Raw genomic sequence first — 17,024 nt, forward strand, 5'->3', positions numbered from 1 at the left:
ACTGTCTCTTATCTTTCAGCCAGGCCTTTAATCAATGAAAGATCTTACCATTAATCCCAATTTACAGCAGTTTATATAACAGCCTTTCACCATATCAAAAGATTTACTGATGTCAAAATTGTTTCTTGCATCCAACTGTTTCGTGACTTTGTCATAATAATTAAGTAGTCAGGTAAAATCTCCCCTTCATGAACCCCCCCCCCCTGCTCCATTAACCAGCAGTCACGGTGCAGCACCTGACAGGTGCCTTTCAGCAATAACACTCTCACATTTACCTTTAATTAATAATGAAAAATCTGAAATTATTTCTAGCTTCCTAAATATAGTTGAAGTTTTATTGCATTATTTCCTAAATTTTTTTTTCTTATGGTTTCTGTGGATTAATTCAATGCAAGCAATTATCAGGTGACACACCACCATTTATGTAACACTTTCTCTTTGCAGTTCCATTAAGGGAACTGACTTTGCTGAGGTTTTGATTTCTGTATTTTTTTTTTTTAATGTATTCAAAATTAATTGCCTTTCTACTGCCACAAGTTAAATAAACACTATGGTCACAAAGGAGTTGTTTTCAAAAGATTTTTATTGTTTTCTTATAATAAGGATATGGAAATGCAATACTATGTTCATTCAACATGGATGCTACTTTGTAAGCAACAAGATAAGCAGATATCGTTGCATATTGTTAAGCATGCCAAATTTGAAATGAAATTTTGAAATGAAATTTGAAGTCTAGAATAGTATCTGATTATGTACAGATTTTTTTTTTTTCTTTTTTTGAGTATTTCTATTAGTACAGGTAATCCTCATATAACATGATAGTTTGGTTCCTACAAAATCTCGTATAATGCGAAACCTTGTTATATGGGACTAAGAACTAGTACAAAAAGGGGGGTTATGTTCCAAAAGCTGACAAAAATACATTTTTTTTTTTATAACTATCAGAAACTTAATTTTTATAATAGTAGTAACCTAAATAGTAATAACTGAACAAACATCTTACCTTACAAATCATGATACATATATGTCAGATAATGTACATTCATTTAATTTTCTTCCTCTTCATCACTGATAAGCACAATCAAAAGAGAACGTTTTGTCTGTTGCAGAATATCACCTTCTGAACTTTCTTCTGCAGTATCTAGATTTCGTGTATCTTTTGCTCCCATTAAAAAATCAGTAACCTGTGTTTGTCTGCTTTTGCTTGATAGATCTTTGTAAATTTCTTGGTATGGAACTAAACATTTTTGAAGCTCCCTTTTGAACTTTGTGCTCCTTTCAGTAAAAGGATCTGCATTCAAAAAATAAGATTCTAATTCCTCGGCTAAGTTTATGCCTTCCCATATGCTTTTCAATGTAAAATTTGGAACTTCAGAATTTTCAACTGCCCTATCATCTCTGAATTGCTTTGGTTTACCTCCAATGCCATTTCCACCTTACTTCGCCAGCCTCTTTTCTACTAGTAATTCTTGAACGTCTTCAGTAGTCATATCATCAAAATCTTCCCCTCCTACCGATTTATCAAGTTCTACTATCGCGCCGATTCGCCCATATTTCCTGAATGAACTAACTTTGGCCATACATTTTTCCAAAACGCATTTAATGTTGACAGTTTTACTTCATTGAGCAATAAAGCTATGATTCCGATGCAGTTCAAAATGTTTCCATGCCTCCATCACTTCAACAGATTTGGAATCAATTTTTTCCAAACTCCATTGTAACGATTTTATGATGTAATGAGTTTTAAAGGTAGATATATAATGCCTTGATCTAATAGCTGCATTAAATGAAGGATCCCTTCATTTCCCTCATCAATCTTGTTGCCCTTCTCTGTACAAGCTCAATGAATTTTAGGAAGGATGTAGATTTTCTTGAGCATGTACAGAGAAGGGAAACAAGATTGGCGAGGGAAATGAAGGAATCCTCTTACCAAGAGAGAGCCTTAAGTTCTTTAAATTGCATTGGCTGGAGACTAGGCACCTGCGAGGTGATCTGATTGAGGTATATATGGCCTTGAATGGATTGCGCACGCTGAATTCTGATGGGATTCTTCCACTTGTTCAGATTACAAACCTAATGGGGCATAAATTCAAATTGAGGAAAAACATGTAGAATAGATGTACGGAAATTTGCCTTTAGCCAGCAGGTGATTAATTGCTGGAACAAAATTCCATCTGTCGTTGTGTAAGTTGATAGGTTAAATAAATTTAAGGAAGAACTGGACAAACATTTAGAGGGAATAGGTGTTTGAATTTTTTTTTTTTTTTTTTTTTGGCTGATGCTGCATAAGCTCATACACTTGCTTTCTTGCATCACATGCCACTATTACTACTACTACTACATTCAGATGATTTAAACCTTTTGGATGGCCTGGTGCATTATCCAATAGTAATAAAACTTTGAAATCTAGATTTTTCCTATTTAATAAATAATGAACAAGGCATGCTCAAGTTGCAACAAACACAATATGCTCAAGTCAGATACGGAGTAATGAGTTTCTGAAAATTTATTTATGTTTTATACGATAGAATATTTCACAGAAGGGGAAACACGTTTCACCATAATAACGTGAAAACCCAGAATTCCAGTTATCGGAACTATCGCAAATGCAATAAGATCGAGTGTACTACCCGATTATAATTGATTGCACTAACAGTAAAGCCCAATAAACCGGAAACTGCTAATTGTTTTTATTGTTTTATGGTAGTGACCTCCAAAAACGTGCTTTAGGAAAACATAACAAAAGATATAACGACTAGTGAGTCAACAGCGATGATTCACAAAAAAGGAATAGAAACGTCGAAAAATTATATACAACATAATAGCAGGGTTTTCCCAGCACAAAAGTTCAAAAATACCAAGCTTTGCAAGGTTCCCACAATTCTCTAACTGTGTTATATAAGTACCGTGTTGTGCAAGGATTGCTGCATTTATCAATCATGTAAGAGTGAAACCGTTTTGTAGAAGTACCGTGTTATACGAGGGTTGCCTGTATTTAGTATTTTTAAGTAGTTGTACATATAAGCAGAAATATATGTGCACATTTAAAATTTCACATTCAAAATAAGAGATTCAAGTCCATATTTTTTGCCTGATACATTTAATTTTCAGAATAAATGTTTAATTTTTTTGAAAATTACAAGTGATAAAAAATAATAAAAAACACTACATTTTAAAAAAATTTATGAAAGATAAATATTGTAATCTTTTAAGAAAAGCTTAAATAACTAGCATAATCCATGGACAGTTTGAATACCTAAACATTTCTTCCAGAAATTTAAAAAAAAAAAAAGTGACACCTGTCAGGTGCTGCACCACCATTTGTGTAATACGGTTTGAGCCACACTGCCAAGGTTAAAGATACCAAGCCTATCACAAGATGGTTCTATATTGTATTCCTTAAGCAGAGACTCCATGATCATACCCACCACCAAAGTCAAGCTCACTAGGCTAAACTTGCACATCATCTTTCTCACCTCCTCTGTGGACTGAAAGGATGTTAGCACTTTTCCCAGTCCAAGGAGATCAATCTCTTCCTGATAATCTCAATAACAAGGATATTAGAACACCTTGTACTTTCTCTTATATGTTGGAGTAAATAACAATCATCCGTATTGCTCAGAAATCTGTTTCCTCATGGTGTTTCGCCCATCCATGATTTTCAATCTATAAAAAATAGATTGACATTGCCCATAATGAAGCAATCATACTTGGCTGCCCATTCAAGTTCCCTACAGATATTTTGTCATACTCCTCAGAATCATTTGGTCTGCAGTAAAGGCTTGTGATGCAAGAAAACAACCTTATGTAGAATCAGCCAAAAAAAAAAAAAATTTTCACAAATCCATTCCCTCTAAAAGTTTGTCCAGTTCCTCCTTGAATTTATTTAAGCTATCAACTTCACAACGAGATGGAAGTTTGTTCCAGCAATCAAGCTACCTGTTGCTTCAAGGCAAATTTCCGCATATATATTCTACAACTGTCTTTCCTCAATTTGAATTTATGCCCCTCAGGTTCGTAATCTGAGCAAGAGGAAGAATCCCATCAGAATTGAGTCTGCTCAACCCATTAAAGGTCTTATACACCTCAATCAGATCACCTCGCAACTGCCTACTCCCCAGACGCTGCAATTTGCAGAACTTAATCCTTTCTTCGTAAGAGCACCCCTTCATTCCCCCTCACCAATCTTGTAGCCCTTCTCTGTACTCGCTCAAGCAACTCTATTATCCTTGCTAAAATGAGGCCTCCAGACCTGTATACAGTACTCAAGGCATGGCCTGACCATTGCTTTATACAAAGGGAAAATCACATCGTTTTCCCTACTAGCAAAATTCCTGTATATCAACACGCCATAATCTACTTTGGCAGCTTGTCTGCACTACTCAAAAAACTTCATATCTGACTGCACAATTACTCCCAGATCTTTTTCATTTCTATCACCCTAAATGTAGAACCACACAGTTGGTACATTTCTCTAAGGTTACTTCTACCAATATGCTGTACTTTGCATTTGTCAATGAACTTCAGTTGCCACTTCTTAGACCATCTGCTCAACTTTTCTAGATCCTGTTGCAGCAGCATACTATCATTAGTGTCCTTAATAACCCTGCCAACCTTCGTATCGTCTGCAAACTTGGACAATTAAGCTTGATATACCATCGTCAATATCATTAATAAATACAGAAAACAACAATGGGCCCAGCACCAATCCTGGAGACTCCACTAATAACATTAGTCCACGAAGAACAGTGTCCACTGATAACCACTCTCTGTCTTCTCCCACTCAACCATCCTTTTATCCATTATAGCAACTTGCTCTTAATACCATAGTGCTCCAATTTGTACAGTAGTATTCATGTGCAACAGTATCAAAAGCTTTCCTGAATTCCAAGTAAAAAAAAAAAAAAAAAAAAAAAAAAAAATGTAAACTGCAGCCATTATCAACCCACTGCAGGATGGAAGCCTCAACAATTCATGCTGAGGGAAACGGACCATAATCTGCCACACTGGTCCAGTGTGGGTTGGCAGATCGACCGTATTTAGCAGTCAGGGGCTTGAACCCTGGTCTACTCAAAGATCATGTGCTACTGCACTCCCACTCCTGACCACTCGGCTACGGAGGCCTATTTAAGTCCAAGTATGTGATATCAAAATTATTTTTTGCATCCAGTTCCTTTGTAACATCAGTGTCAAATTTGTGAGACAAGATTTTCCCTTAACAAACCCATTCTGTGTCTGAATTATTACTGCAATTATTTACTGAATTATTTACTGCAGTCTTGTCTAGATGGTCTTGCAATGCTTCTTTAACCAGTGACTCCATTATTTTCCCAGGAACAGAAGTTAAACTAACAGGTCTGTAATTACTCGTGTCACCCTTTGATCAAGTTCGGTGTCCATCTGAACCTGATCATCATCTTGGTGATCAAGTTCAGATGGATTTATTCTGGGCTGCAACATAATTTCTGTGATAACCATATCACTTAGTCCTAAACTACCCCAACTGGTCACTATGGATGCTGGAGACACCTACTGCATTTAACCTTTATTTCTTATTGCCTCTGAAAAACACTGAAGGTCTGCTTCAATCAATGGCAACATTTTTTTGACAGGAAAATTTCAAAATTTAGTGGACTATTTCAAGCATCTACTGTAGGATTAATGCATATAGGTAGTTTCTTACATTCATGAAAGAAATGGTTCCTGAAAATCATGTCATAAATCAAAGCATATTTTTCCATAAAAACAATTATGAAAATTTTGCTTATGCTCCCATTTTCAAAAGACAGCTAATTTAATTTTATAAAGTAACTTGTAATACTGTAATCAGGGGAAAATACTGTAAACATAAATATAACTTTTTACAGATATCTTTTCATTGAAAATTGAAAAAATTTGTTACTACTAAAGCCAATTAGTATTAATCATGGTAAAATGTAATAAAGGAAGCTCATACAACAACTGTTGAATTCTTGCTGTATAAGCTCCCATCAACAAAAAAATAATAATAATAATTACCTACTTCATTCCCTTCCACTAATTCTTCTATTTCTTTAACATTATACAAAAAGGATAGGTGGAATAGGACTAGGGTATATCTGCTAGGGGCAAACGTTGATGACATTATAGAGCAGATATCTTTTAAGGGCACAAAAAGTGATATTGTTGTACACGTTGGCATTAATGACATTAAGAGTAGGAGATTTGTGGATACTTAACAAGTACAGATCAATGTTGAAAATAAGTCGCGTGTAAGGGTTAATTTAGAAAGAGTGTGCAATTCTGCCCATACGTAATAGGAGGGAGAATATGATGACAGCATTGTCAATTAATTATGCCCTGGAGAGATTGTGCAGGGCTCGTGGAGAATTTTTATCAGCGTGGTCTGTGCTTGTTAACGAGAGAGAGAGAGAGAGACTGCTATTATACATTTAATTAGAAAGGGGGCAAGAATATTTGCTGTTGCTATCAAGGGTCGGTCAGAAAACTGCTAACTTTGGGGATTTACAGATTAAGAGAAGCTGCAGTCACAGGAGAAAGTGATTCTTGCACTGTTTCTAATAAAATGAGCAGAAGCCTGGAAAGTGCAGTGCTGGGGATTTCAAGGACCACTGGATAAAGGAACCGGTAAATACCACCAATATGGCTGTGTTTGTATAGTTGCATGTACACCAAAGCTAGGTACATAGTAATTAAATTTGAAATGCTAGTCACATCAAATGGAAATATTTTTAAGTTATCAGAGACATGGTGTCACACAGATATAAGGAATGCAGAATTGGAATTTGGGAAGACAATGTGTACAGAAAGGATATACAGGATTGAAAGGGCAAAAAGGTTATGCTGATAGTTAAAATCTAAGGCAGTGCATACAGTTAACATGGGTGGACAGTGCAATGGTCAGTCAGTTTGGTGTGAATAAGATTAGGAGTGTGTTATAGGCCTAACGACTCTGATGAGTACGAGCAACTCTACAGAGAAATAGAGTCGGCCAGTAAATCAGAATGTCTTATAATGGAGGATTTTAACTAGAACTTGTGGGTTGGTCACTTGCACATTAGCAAAATCTTTGTGCATTTATGCGATGATTGTTTTCTACAGCAGCAGCATGTTCGAGAGGCAACAAGGGGGAGTAATACTCTTGATATGGTTATCATCAGTGATTATTCATGCAGTAAGAATCTGCAGATAAAGAAACTACTAGATGGCAAGTAATTACAGTGTACTGATGTCGGATTTACTCAAAGATGTAACTACCATCAGGTATAAAGGGAAGAATTTTTGCTTTTGCAAAGTTGACTACACAGTGATCTCAGACAGTTTCTAAATTCTATACAATGGGACCAACTAATGATGCTAACCAACAGCAAATTCTAAATGGAAAACATTCAAGGAATTAATCTTGAAAGCTACTAGGCTTTTCATACCAACTAAGAAATACTGTTCAAGATTTAGGCCTAAATGGATGTCAGATGAACTAATGAGACTCATAACAGAGAAGAAAAATGCATGAGATGCATATAAATTATCAGATGACACAGAAGCCCATGGTAGATATAAGCTAGTCTGTAATCAAGTCATAAGGGAGATTAGGCAAGTGAAGACAGAATTACAAGAAATCTTTGGCAAAGGATGGAAAAAAAAAAAAAAAAAAAAAGCAAAGACTTCTTTACTTATATAAACTCTAGAAGGAAAGGGATTAATCAAATTGGTCCACTTGATGTTGATGGCTCAATTGTTGATGATCCTGCTCAGGTAGCTGACAAACTGAATGAGTATTTTGCATTACATTTACATATGAGGAATTCTGTAGGGAAACGGAGGCCAGAAGTTTATCAAACTCTTACAGGGGACTAAATGATTTTGTAATAACTGAGGGCAAACTGGAGGAGAAATTGTTGAAATTAAACATAACAAAGGTACCTGGGTTGGATGACATCTATCCAGTTATATTAAACGAAGCAGCAAATGAAATAAGCAAACCCTTAGCCATAATTATGAAAGCATCCTTGGATTCAGGGGAAGTCCCCACAGATAGGAGATGTGCAAATGAATACTCGTGCACAAAGAAGGATAAAAGGGTGACAAGAGTAATTACAGACCTATTACTTTGACTTCTGTTGAGGGATAAATAATGAAGTCACAGGTTAAAAAAGCATTGCAAGATCATCTAGACAAGACTGCAATTATTCAGATAGAGCATGGGCTTGTTAAGGGGGGAAGTCTTGTCTGACCAATTTGAGTGGATACCATGAATGTGGTCACAAAGGAACTGGATGCAAAAAATAATTTTGATATCATATACTTAGATTTCAGGAAAGCTTCTGATACTGTTACACATGGAAGACTTTTGTAGGTGGTAGATGATTTTCATCAACCGGTGAAATACCACCATTTTGCTTATTGGAGGCTTGAGGGGGTGAAACCCATGTTTAGTCTCTAGAGCAAAGTTTATAGCAGCCTCCCCTCCCATACTTCTCCTTCAACCCATGCAAGGTACTAAGTACTATAGGTTTTGATACCTTTCATGTTTGGGGTTTTCATAAAAAAAGACTGCTGTACAAATTGGAGTGGTATAGCGTTAAGGGCAAGTTGGTGCTATGGATAAAGGGATGGTTGAGTGGTAATCAATGCACTAATGTTTTTCATGGAGTCTCCCAGGGTTCAGTGTTGGGCCCATTATTGTTCTCTATATTTATCAATGATATTGATGAAGGTATATTAGGGTTAATGTCCAAGTTGGAAGATGACACAAAGGTTGGTAGGATTGTTAATGATAGTAATGACGGTATGCTACTGCAACAAGATCTAGAAAAGCTGGGCAGATGAGCTGAGAGGTGGCAAGAGGAGTTTAACATAGACAAATGCAAAGTACTGCATATAGGTAGAAATAACAAAAGAGAAACATAACTGTGTGGTTTTACACTGAGGGTAGTGGAAAATGAAAATTGGGGTAATTGCACAGTCAGATATGAAGTTTCTGGGCAGTGCACACAGCCTGCCAGAGCAGATCATGGGGGGGGGGGTCTTGTCAATATACAGGAATTCTGCTAACAGGGATAGGGTGATTATCCCTTTGTATATGGCAATGGTCAGACCACACCTTTCGTACTGCATACAGGTCTGGAGGCCTCATTTTAGGAAGAATGCTAAGCTGCTGGAATGAGTAGAGAGAAGGGCAATGAGATTAGTGAGGGGAACAAAGGGTGCTCTTACAAAGAAAGGCTTAATTTCTTCAAATTGCAGCATCTGAAGACTAGTCACTTGAAAGGTGATCCGATTAAGGTATATAAGGCCTCGAATGGTTTGAGAAAGCTCAATGCTGATGGGATACTTCCTCCTGCTCAGATTAGTAGTAGTAGTGGCATGTGATGCAAGAAAGCAAATGTATGAGCTTATGCAGCATCAGCCCAAAAAAAAAAATCACACCATTCCCTCCAAATGCCTGTCCAGTTCCTCCTTAAATTTATTCAAGCTATCAACTTCCACAACGACAGATGGAAGTATGTTCCGGCAATTAACCACCCGCTGGCTAAAGGCAAATTTCCGCACATCTATTCTACATCTGTCTTTTCTTAATTTGAATTTATGCCCCCTTAGGTTCATAATCTGAACAAGTGGAAGGATCCCATCAGAATTCAGCGTGCTCAATCCATTCAAGGCCTTATATACCTCAATCAGATCACCGCGCAGGTGCCTAGTCTTCAGCCACTGCAATTTGCAGAACTTAAGCCTCTCTTGGTAAGAGGATCCCTTCATTCCCCTCACCAATCTTGTTGCCCTTCTCTGTACCCGCTCAAGTAAATCTACATCCTTCCTAAAATGAGGTCTCCAGACCTGTACGCAGTACTCAAGGCGTGGCCTGACCATTGCCTTATACAGAGGGATAATCACCTCCTTTTCCCTGCTAGCAAAATTCCTATATATCATTGATAAAAACCCCATGACCTGCCCTGGCAGCCTGTCTGCATTGCTCAGAGAACTTCATATCTGACTGCACAATTACTCCCAGGTCTTTTTAATTTTCTACCACCTTAAGTGTAGTACCACACAGTTGGTATGTTTCTCTGGGGTTATTTCTACCAATATACAGTACTTTGCATTTGTCAAGGTTAAACTTCAGTTGCCACTTCTTAGCCCATCTGTCCAAATTATCTAGATACTGTTACAGTAGCAGACTGCCATTACTGTCATTAACAACCCTGCCAACCTTTGTATCATCTGCAAACTTCGACATTAAGCCTGATATACCTTCATCAATATCACTGATAAATACACCGAACCCCGTGGGACTCCACTAATAACATTAGTCCAAGGAGAGCAGCACCCATTGATTACCACCCTCTGTCTTCTCGCACTTAACCATCCTTTTATCCATTGTAGCAACTTACCCTTAATACCATTCTGCTCCAATTTGTACAATAGTCTTCCATGCACAACAGTGTCAAAAGCTTTCCTGAAATCCAATATGATATCAAAATTATTTTTTGCATCCAGTTCCTTTGTAACCACATCATAATATCCTATCAAATTTGTCAGACAAGACTTTCCCTTAACAAACCCATGCTGTATCTGAATTATTGCTGCAGTCTTGTCTAGATGATCCTGCAATGCATCTTTAACCAGCGACTCCATTATTTTACCCGGAACAGAAGTTAAACTAACTGGTCTGTAATTACTCGTGTCACCTTTCGATCCCCCTTTGTGAATTGGGGATACATTTGCACATCTCCAGTCTGTGGGAACCTCCCCTGGGTCCAAGGGTGCTCTCATAATTATGGCTAAGGGTTTGCTTAGTTGCCTTGCCGCCTCCTTTAATATAACTGGATAGATCCCATCCACCCCAGGTGCTTTTCTTACGTTTAACTTCAACAATTTCTCTTCCACTTTGTTCTCAATTATTACAAGATCATTAAGCACCCTGCTACAATTTGATAACCTTCTGCCATTTTCAAACCTTAATAATTCCTCACGTGTGAATGTAGATGCAAAATACTCATTCAGTTTGAATGAGTATTTAATTGAGGAAAGATAGATGTATAATAGTTGTGCATATAATAGAAATTTGCCTCATTCAGCAGATGGTTGATTACTGGAACAAAACTTTCATCTGTTGTTGTGGAAGTTGATAGACTAAATAAATTCAAGGAAGAACTGGACAAAAATTTGAAGCAAATGGATGGGTGAAATGGAAAGGTTTTTTTTTTTTCCTTTTTTTTTTTTTTTTTTGGCTGATGCTGTATAAGCTTGCTTTCTTGCATTATATGCCTCTAGTAATGCTAATATAATTTATTATCAATTTCAGTAGGTTTATGTTCTTCATACAATGAATTACATTATCCCAATCTGCAATGAATTATGAAATAAAATTTTAAGAAAATTTATTGAACTAAATAAGATGCAGCAACATATGAAGAAAATAACCAGCTGAGTGACTCAAGTAAAAATGGTCAAATAAGCCTGCATACCACTGGAACCAAACAAAACTTCAAAGAAGATAAAACAGACACACAAAGAGCATTTAAAGCCATATATATTTATATGAGTATTAATACTGATTTAGCAAAAATATAAAGTGAGGTTTAATATGTTTCACCACACTAATGACATAATTATATTCCACTGCACTACAGGGTTAACTTGACAAGCCTCAGTGTATGTGGATGGAACTCTCATGGAATGATCAAACAACACATATTCAGCAGTACTGTCTTTGTAGAGTTACCTTGAACAGTTAATGAATACAATTTATATAAAAAGAAACATGTTCCTGGACACACTGGTATACTTTAAACATTTTGGTACACAACAGGCACACGCAAAATTGTAATAAAATAGGACTAATAGAAATGTGGCAATTATTAGGGGGGGAAAAAAAAAAAAAAAAGACTTATAATAAATGTAATTTTAATGCGGTGCTTTTATCTTTAGACAGTCCGTGCAAACTTGTGAACGAGGAGTCACTTGTGAAGATATATATACAGGGTGTTTCAGTTAAACGTTTCAGAACTTCTAAGAGGGGTAGGGTACATCCTGACAACTCGAAATCATATAGCAATGTGGGGTCGGAAATGCTTTCCTGAAGCGGCGTTGTACACAGAAGCAACATAAAGAAAAAGAGACCGTAAATGAGAAATCGTTTTAATAATACATGAAAAGAAGCAAAAGGTACATGGATTAAAGTAAGTGTTCGAAGTTTCTTCCACGGGCTACAATGCACGCCTCACATCTCCGACGCATGGACATCCAAACATTCTGGAATACTCCAGGCGAATTTCAAATTTCTTCGGCAGCTACTGCGATTCTTGCAACCAGCTCCTCAGCATTGTCAACAGGGGTGTCATAAACTAGCGATTTCATATGACCCCAGAAATAAAAATCAAGACATGATAGGTCGGTGACCGAGCAGGCCAACGCACGGGACCACCACGTCCGATCCACTGTTGACCAAATGTGACATCCAGGTAGTTATGAACATCTCTGCTATAATGGGCAGGGGCTCCATCGTGTTGGAACCACATTGTCTGTTGCATCGATGCAGAAATCTGTTCATCTCTCAAAAGTTGTGGCAATACTTGCTGCAGAAAGATCAAGTAGATAGGTCCGGTTAGACGACACGGTAACAGGTAAGGGCCAATGAGGTGATCTCCCATAATACCGGCCCATACATTGACCGAAAATCGAATCTGTGCTGCACGACGGCGTATTGCATGCGGGTTCTCGACCGCCCAGATATGGTCGTTATGTGTGTTGAAAATTCCTTCCCTTGTGAAGGAATTTTCACGGTCATATGAAATCGCTAGTTTATGACACCCCTGTTGACAATGCTGAGGAGCTGGTTGCAAGAATCGCAGTAGCTGCCGAAGAAATTCGAAATTCGCCTGGAGTATTCCAGAATGTTCGGATGTCCATGCGTCGGAGATGTGAGGCGTGCATTGTAGCCCGTGGAAGAAACTTCGAACACTTACTTTAATCCATGTACCTTTTGCTTCTTTTCATGTATTATTAAAACGATTTCTCACTTACGGTCTCTTTTCTTTATGGTGCTTCTGTGTACAACACCGCTTCAGGAAAGCATTTCCGACCCCACATTGCTATATGATTTCGAGTTGTCAGGATGTACTCTACCCCTCTTAGAAGTTCTGAAACGTTTAACTGAAACACCCTGTATATCTCTCCTTATGTCCTCTTTTACTATATTTTTTATTAAATGTTCTATAAATTAATTGACAATTAATTGATAATTATATTTACTTTTCACTTATATTAAACACATCTGAAATGCAATGAAATGTGTACATTATGTCATTGTAATGTAATGTTTTGATGCAATGTATAACAAATGATCATCGCCCACCAAAAAAAAAAAAAAATTCTTGGTGCATCACTTCAGTACGCAAATATTTTTACTCTGATGCCCATGCCTATCTGTATTTGATAAACAATCGAAACCATTGCAGGGGGAGGGGGAATACTTTTGAATACCCTGCAGATCTCTGTAAGACTCACTCCCCTAAACTTTTCTACATGGGGATACCTGAAAGAGAATGGCACAGTCGTAAATACTTCAGGATTTTTTGCATTATGATAACAAGCAGCAAACAAATTACAGCTGACATAAGCCCTACCGTATGTCAGGCTGTTAAAAAACTGTCATTCATGTATGAATGACAATACACAATAGAACATTTTGAATATGAGGCTTTAATTTATGAATGCATCCAATTTTCATGTATACAATATTCATAAGTATTTTGAACTTATGAATGCCCACAATTTTCACATATATATATAAAACATATTTGAAATCATTTCAGATTCATAATTACTCAGTGTTAACTTGGGATGTAGCACAGAAATACAGAAATGGTTATGCATAATTCTGACTCATCCTATATATTACAGACATACAGACAAAAATATAACATTCAATTAACAAACACCCATAATAAAGGAAACAATAAAAACTCATGTGCATAATTCAAAAGCATTCCCTAAATATAAATTTTCCACATGTCATTAGGTAAGCCTAATTAGCAAGATCTCTTTCTGTCAGTAAAATTAATAACAGCAACAATAATAATAATCAGGTCTGTGAAGGAAGCCGCCTTGATATTACTTTGGGAATACGATAGTTTAATGAATATAATTAAGTAATAAACTTACAACACATAACTAATAAACTTAAAACACTTGGGCGTTTCTAACTGAAAACAACTTTCTCCACAGTTCTAGGATACTTAGATACCTTTGTCATGACAAGCCATATAAATAACATTACTCTCCTGTTATAAACAAGACGAAGTTAATTGTTAAGCTGTTATCGGTTTCATCGGCTACTTGTCGCAAATGAATAATGATTTCAGCTTTGTGATGACCAACCTGTTATGAAAATGGAATTGCAACGAAATGGTACTTACAAAATGCTACTGAAGCTTACGAAGAAAAATTTTAATACTATGCTGTTATTGTATGCGACCCTTGCATACCATATCGTTTTCAATAGGTACCATTGGGCAAAGACTGTAATAATAAAGGTTTGTTCTACTCATCAGGCCATATATGATGGGCCTAAACTTTAACAAAAAAAAAAAAAAAACTCAAAAGCAGACTGAAAACAATTACACAACTCATATATCCAAGGCTGAAATTATAAACCTGCTACACAGTTTACTTAATTTCGAAAACCTGTATCCCCAAAATAACAAAATTTACAAATTATCTTAAATAAATTCAAGTTATCCAACAGCTGTTTACTAATGAAACCCATAAAAACCTGGTTTCATATTAGGTCACAGTAGCAACTTAATACTGGTAGCCGCATCTAATGCTAAGGAGTCGAATGTGAGGTGATTACTTTTAGGTATCATTGAAGATATATGAAATGCATGCAAAATTACCTCCTTCCTAAAAAAAAAAATTGCAAGAAACCGTATCAACAACTATATTGCTGATTACACGACAGCACAGTCCAAGATGGCCGCACCTTGAAGTCACGTGACAACTGTGGTTAATTTCGATATCATTACTATTTTTTGGATTCTCCTTAATGGGACGTACCATTTAAAAAAGTCTATCATTGAAGAAAGAAACGAATATCTGCACCTAATAACTGCTAAAATGCATGTTTTACCTGTTGCAATTTCCAGCTATTTACTCTAATTATCTCCAATAACAATCCCTGCACTTTAAAAATGCACAAAATTCCGTGCCCCTGGAGGGTAGCACGGTTGTTAGAATCACGATCCTCCCAACACAGGCAATTTTCAACCCGTAATAGGGAGGACGTTCGAATCGAGTCGAAAACATGAGAAATTTTTGTAAGCATTTTGCATAATATGGCTGAGATAGTGAGTCCCAGAAGATAGTAGCATGCTTTTTTCTCCCGGAACACCCAGGGTTAATAGCAGTAGTAATAGTAATAGAGGCGTGTGTTGCAAGAAAGCAAGCGTATGAGCTTAGGTAGCATAAGCCAAAAAAAAAAAAAAAAAAAATTCACACAACCATTCCCTCTAAAAGATTGTCCAGTTCCTCCTTGAAACTGTTTAAGCTATCAACTTCCACAACGACAGATGGAAGTTTGTTCCAGCAGTTAACCACTCGCTGGCAAAGTAGGCCCCCTTAACTTGGTAATCTAAGCAAGTGAAAGAATCCCATCAGAATTCAACACGCTCAACCCATTCAAGGCCTTATACACCTTAATCTGATCACCACGCAGATGCCTAGTCTCCAGCCGCCGCAATTTGCAGAACTTAAACCCCTCTTGTAAGAGGACAGCCTCATTCCACTAACCAATCTTGTTACAGTTCTCCATAATCACTCAAGCAACTAAACATCCTTCTTACAATAAGGCCTCAGACCTGTACGCAGTACTCAAGGCGTGACCTCAGTACTGCCTTATACAAAGGGATATTAATCGCATTTTCCCTGCTAGCAAGATTCCAGTACATCATTGACAAAACCCCATGACCAGCTCTGGCAGCCTGTTGCATGGCTCAGAAAACTTCACATCTGACTGCACAATTACCCCCAAGTCTTTTTCATTCAAAACTTCCCTGACTGTATTACTACACAGTTGGTACGTTCCTCTGGGGTCACTTCTACCCATAGGCAGTACTTTGCATTTGTCAAAATTAAATTTCAGTTGCCACTTCCCAGCACACTAGTCAGACTTTTGTGGATTTATTGGATGATTGTTTTCTGCAGCAGCATGTTCGAGAGGCAACCAGAAAAAATAATACTCTTGATCTGGTTATCAGCAGTGATCATTCGTGTATTAAGAATTTGCAGATAAAGCAACCACTAGGTGGCAGTGATCACAGTGTACTGATGTGGGATTTACTTAAAGATTTAATTACCATCTGGAGTAAAGGACAGGGATTTTGCTTCCGTAAGGGTGAGTACAGGGGTCTCCGACAGTTTTTAAATTCTGTACAGTGGGATCAACTGATGATGTTACCAACAGTAAATTCTAATTGGGAAACATTCAAGGAATTAATCGTGGAAGCTACTAAACGTTTCATACCTATTAAGAAATATTGTTCAAGGTTTAGGCCAAAATGGATATCTAATGTACTAATAAGAATCGTAACAGAGAAGAAAAATTCATGGGATGCATATAAATTATCAAGCGACTCAGAAGCCTATGGCAGATATAAGCTAGTCTGTAATCAGGTCACAAAAGAGGTTAGGCAGGCAAGGCAGATTACGAGAAATCCTTGGCAAAAGATGCTAAGAAAAACAGCAAGGATTTCTTTACTTATATAAACTCTAAAAGGAAGGGGATGAATCTGATTGGTCCACTTGACATCGATGGTTCGACTGTTGATGATCCTGCCCAGATAGCAAACAAACTGAATGAGTATTTTGCATCTACATTCACACTTGAGGAATTATTAAGGTTTGAAAATGGCAGAAGGTTATCAAATTGTAGCAGGATACTTAATGATTTTGTAATAACTGAGAGCAAAGTGGAGGTGAAATTGTTGAAGCTAAACATAAGAAAAGCACCTGGGGTGGAGGGG

The 17,024-nt window shown here is 37.1% G+C and overlaps 1 protein-coding gene across 7 annotated transcripts in view; it reads right to left on the minus strand.

The window, feature by feature from the left end:
- The window catches only part of Gyf (GIGYF family protein Gyf), a 915,224-nt gene extending 900,237 nt beyond the window's left edge, over nt 1-14,987 (minus strand). For 5 of the 7 annotated variants that reach the window (XM_090381591.1, XM_090381590.1, XM_090381592.1 and 2 more), the window contains exon 1: nt 14,901-14,987. The gene's annotated coding sequence lies outside the window, so the exon portion shown is untranslated. Of the gene's footprint in view, nt 1-14,420; nt 14,442-14,776; nt 14,796-14,900 lie in introns of those variants that run through there. The other 2 variants (XM_090381588.1, XM_090381587.1) reach the window with 2 other exon arrangements.
- Nucleotides 14,988-17,024: the final 2,037 nt, after the last annotated feature.

The sequence above is a fragment of the Mastigoproctus giganteus genome, chromosome 9 (assembly GCF_048544385.1).
Source record: "Mastigoproctus giganteus isolate SK-2022 chromosome 9, ASM4854438v1, whole genome shotgun sequence".
In the NCBI taxonomy this organism is placed as follows: Eukaryota; Metazoa; Arthropoda; class Arachnida; order Uropygi; family Thelyphonidae; genus Mastigoproctus; species Mastigoproctus giganteus.